The following is a 4,966-nucleotide window of genomic DNA, read 5'->3' as shown; positions in this document are numbered from 1 at the left end:
TAGTGTTGCTAGACACGAGGAACCTACCTCTTGACACTGTCAGCTCTGTCGGCAGCAACAAGCTGAAGCACCGCTTCAACGGGCCATTTGCAGTCCTGGCCAGACATGGTGCGTCGTACACCATCGACCTGCCAAAGTCAATGACGACGCACCCGACGTTCTATGTTGGACGTCTTAAGCGGTAATGTGATCCGCAGGGGGTTGCTGACTCGCAGACCCACCTTGACCCAGCTCCTCGAAGCGAGGGCCGGTCACAGACGTCGACGAGAGCGTCGGAGCAGGCACTCAAGCCTCGGTCGGAAAGGCAAGGCTGCGGTCAAGACCGTACGCCGGAGGGGCTCCGTACGAACGGACCCCGGAGCCATACGCCGAGTACGCTGAGTACGCCGGGTACGCACCATACGCGTACGTCTGGGGGTGTGCCGCAGGCGGCTCCGGACGTGGCAACAGAGCCTCGATCCGTCGGATCATGCGAAAAGCCTCGTCCAGATCGAACGAAGAGGCCCGGCGATCCACCCGCAGGTGCAGGCTCGCGATCTCTCGCTCCAACAGGTCCAGGCGGCCCGCTAGACGAGCGAGCACGCCCTAATTCCTGGCCTGGGCGGCAGCATCACCGCCAGTCCCAAGGCCAAGTGCAATCTCAAGCACGAGGACACGTTGACGGAGACGGTCAACCTCAGGGCCCTGTGTCGGACCCGCAGTCGGAGCACTCGAACGAGAGTGGCTTTAGGGAGGCGACGAGTACTCGTACTCGTACGAGGGCACCTCCGCCCCTGCTTGACCGGAATGGAATAGTCCACTTCCACGTGGAGCGGATCCTCCAGAAGCAACGGCGTCGCGGTAAGCGACAGCTCCTCGTGAAGTGGAGGGGTTATGCCCACTCCGAGAACTCGTGGGAACCGATTGAACGGCTTCTGATTGACTACCCGAAGGCTGTCACAATCTGAAAACAGAAGCGGCGGCAGCTTCATAAGTAGTCCGGGGCTTCTTGCCTGAACGGGGTACGGACAATGAATACATTCCGTACCCGCGCTCATCGTGAGCGCTAGAAGCCGCGCGCTTCAGGATGTCCCTTGGCAGCATGCGCTTGCTGATCAAGTGAGCAAACCTCACACGAAGATCACGCTGGTCCAGGATGCGGGACAACAGCTGATTTTCATGGAGTTCCCGTAACTCTGTGGGTGAGTACTTAAGCGACTCCACCCATGCCCAGAACATGTCCTCACAAAACCTCCACGTGGGACAGTTCTCGGGCATAACCCAGGGGTATCCCCAAAGAGGATAGAGACCACCCCGGGTCTCGGGCTTCTTACGACAAGTCGTGAAGTCCTTAAGAGGGATGCGGTGTGGCGCGAGAAGCACACACCGAGCAGCCTCCAAGTTGTCAACGAACAACTGTTCTTTCTGAACAAGGGCCCGTTCATAGATGCCCCTAGAAGTGTGGCCGCCCACAAGGCCACGAGGAGCGACGAGAAGCTCTAAGAAGAGGTCAGCCTCAGAGATCTCCTCGGGAGGCCAATACCCTCTTGAGGTGATGGCAGCTCCCTGGCTGACGGGTGCCACCACCGAACCCCCACGCACACGCTGGGCAGCTTGAAATTCCTCCTGCTGCTGGTCGAGGTCATTCGAGACCTCCCGGTACTCAGCAACAGCACCCTCCTCCTCCTCTTCTTCCTCTTTCTCCTCCTCTTCATCCGAGGAGTCGAAGATACTCTGATAGGAGTGTTGAGTCCCCTTCTCCTCGCGGAGTGGAGACTTAGAGACTGTACGCTTCTTTGAAGGCTTGGCGCCTTCGGCTTTAGAGCCTCCACTCATCGCTGAAATTCGCTCCCAAGTAAGCTTAGTGAGCGCCCTCGCAATATTTGAATGCCTCTTTTCCCAGCAAGCTTGGATCTTTTTGCTTTCAAGTTCAGCGTTGTGTGTCTTACGCTCGCACATAAGTCTTTTACACTCTTTTCGCCGTTGTCGCCACCGTCGTCGACCTGCCCACAGCGGTCTCATTCGCGCTATCCATGGATGTGGTGTTAACCATACTGTGTGAGCCTCCACATGCAACAGCCGGGCCGCTGTCTGGTCCATTTTTAAGCCTTCTGCGCTCCGGTCCAGCGAGTCTAGGCGTGTCGACCACGTGTGTATGATCTTGTTGTTGTCGACTTGGTCCACCTCGAGTATGTGATGGTTGTCCTCCAGCCGGTCATGTACCCGTAGTACACCCACCTCCTCCTGCTTACCCGCTAGCTCCGGGTAGCTCGCGATCAGGTTCATACAGACCTCTTGAAAAAGGACCGCATGTCCCCCCGTATCAGTAAGTACGGAGACCTTGGGTCTGAAGGTCATCACGCCATTCTCGTCTCGCACAGATCCGCAATGTGTTTCCTCTTTCCCGATTTGATCAGTTTTCGGTAGTCGCTCCACGTCTTCCTTCTGCCCTTGTCATCCCACAACCACACTGATGACAATTCGATCTGTGGTATTCCATCATGCAGGAAGTCACCATAGAGTTCCTTCCTTTTGGTTACCATGGCCGTCATCTTTGCTCTAACTGTCCCTGTACATTGTATTATCAGACCATCGCTCGTCCATCGTGTTCTCAACCCGTGTCGAGGCCTAAGTCGGGTCCGTATTTCCTCTGCGTCCCCTCTTGTCGTGGTAATCGTCGGGCCTTTTCCGGCCATCCACCACTCCACCCACGGCCGTCCTGTTTCCCAGATAGTTCCTCTGATCCCCGCCTTCGGCACCTTGGTGGAGGTGGCAAGATGCGTGGCTGATCCTTGCCCGTTGATCTGTAATATATCACCTACTCGTTGTGTTTGTATTTGTTCTGCTAATCCCCATTCTCCCACCATCGATGCACTCATCGCCATTAGCTCGGTCCAAATGTTTGGTATGCCTAGACCCCCGTGCTTTGTGTGTAGCTCTGCCAGATCTCTTTTGATCCACCCTATTGGAGGAGCGTCTGGAGCTGAGAAGTTCCCGCTCCATACGAATTTCCTTTTTCGCAGATCGGCCTCTGTTCCCAACTCCTGTGTAGGCCAAGCGTGTCGTGCAATGTAGAGCAGCTTGGAGACAATTATTGCCGCCGCTATCTTCGCTCTCTGTTTAACTGTGTTAGTCTTTACCTCAGCCAGAGCTAGTCTGACCTTAATCGCCTGAAAGGCCTTCTTCCATGCGGTTCCGTCATATCGCCGGGCCCTACGTAATGCCCCAGGTATCGTACCTCGTCCGCATCTGGTACAGTCAATGACTCCTCCTCCATGCCTTCTGCTGTGTGACAGAAAGTGTCCACTGCCGCGTTGCTCTCTGGACTTGCGAGCCGGACCGCTGCTGATTTGTAGATATTGAGCAGGAGCCCCGACACATCCGAAAACCGTCTGACCGCCCTCACAGCGTCAGGCTGCATCCGTGAGCTAGCAATATATATTGCGGTATCATCTGCGTACCCTGCTACCTTCAGATCGCGTTCCTCGTCTAGCCGTACTCCCCGTATTGTAGTCGTCATTTCGATTTCGTCATATAATAGGTCCACTGCAATGATAAAGAGTAATGGGGCTAAAGGGCATCCTTGACGGATGCCGCTTGTAACGTTCACTGATCTCGATAATTCTCCATTGGCCATGAACTTGACTGCTGTTTTACTGTGTAGAGCCTGTACAATAGCACAGAATTTTGGCGGGAACCGCTTTCGTTTCAGCACCTCCATCAGGAAGGTTCTATCCAGTGAGTCGTATGCCTTCGCAAAGTCCAGCATGAGCACTTGGGCTTGTTCCAACCCTTCGTTTGAGCTACAAACGATCTTGGCCGCTTCGTATAAGTCAATGGTTGCATGTATGTTCCGTCCTGGGTTGAAGCCAGATTGGTTTTTGTGAACTAGCTTTGTTATGTGACGTCGTACTCTCCATGCCAGTATTCTCGTGAAAATTTTATAGTCCGTATTCAGCAAAGCAATGGGCCTGTAGTTCAGCGGGTTGCTTGTATCGCCCCCTCTCGCTAATACTAAAGATGTGTGCTTCATCAAAGGACGCCGGTGTTGTGCCCTCCGTCATGCAGATGTTAAATAGTTTTGTTAGTATCGGCACGAGGTCGCTCATGTTGTCCCTGTACCACTTATTTCCTAGTTCATCTGGGCCGCATGCCTTGCCTCGTTTGCATCTTTTAATTGCAGCCTCGACCTCTGTTTCTGCAAACGCGTTATCAATGTCGGCTAGATCGAATTCCCCCCATCTCTTCGCTAACCTGTCCACATACGCTGGTATGCTTTCCGGCGCCGCGATTTTGCCTTTAAAGATCGATTCCCAGCTTTCGGCTAACAAGTTTGGCTTGTCATGTCGCTCGACCTGTGACCCCTGCACTCTGCTAACCAGTGTTGGGATTGTATTATCGCCGAATTTTGTACAGATGCGGCAAAAAAAAGAAATGCCGTGTGGATGCCTTTGAGCTCCACACGCTTTTGGTCACAATGACTCTTCTGCGTAAGGCTCGTCGCGCTTCTTGCACTTGGTTCAGTTTGACTAGCAAGGCAGCCCTGGTTTCGTCGCTTGCTCGCTGTGTATATCCACACTGGACAAGGTGTTTTTAAATCCTTTTGATTCTTTGCCTGAACCCGTTGTTCATTCTCCGTCTTGCTGTCTTCTTGAGCTGCGCCATTTCGCTCTTGATCTTTGTCTTGAATGTGTCCCACTCGGTTATCAGCTGCTTGGTGTCGAAGTCCTTCATTTGCTCGTGAAATTCTTGAAGCCGGGTAGTGAGTAGGCTCCGTGTGACCGCTTGCACGTACGCTGGTGCAGGATAAATGATTGCCCTTTTCTTGACACGTTGCTTCCCCAGTGGTGAGTGCAGCTCTAGAAGTACTTCCCTGTGATCGGCCCCACATAGTGATTCCTCTGTCGTCTGCCCCCTGATTAGCTTCTTCGAGTTGACGGAGATGTGCCACCTGTCCAGTCTCGATGAGCCGAATAAATCCTCTCGA

Source organism: Phytophthora infestans, genomic scaffold, assembly GCF_000142945.1.
Source record: "Phytophthora infestans T30-4 supercont1.168 genomic scaffold, whole genome shotgun sequence".
Lineage (NCBI taxonomy): Eukaryota > Oomycota > Peronosporomycetes > Peronosporales > Peronosporaceae > Phytophthora > Phytophthora infestans.
The sequence above is the reverse complement of the archived record's forward strand: the minus strand, read 5'-3'. Positions refer to the sequence as shown.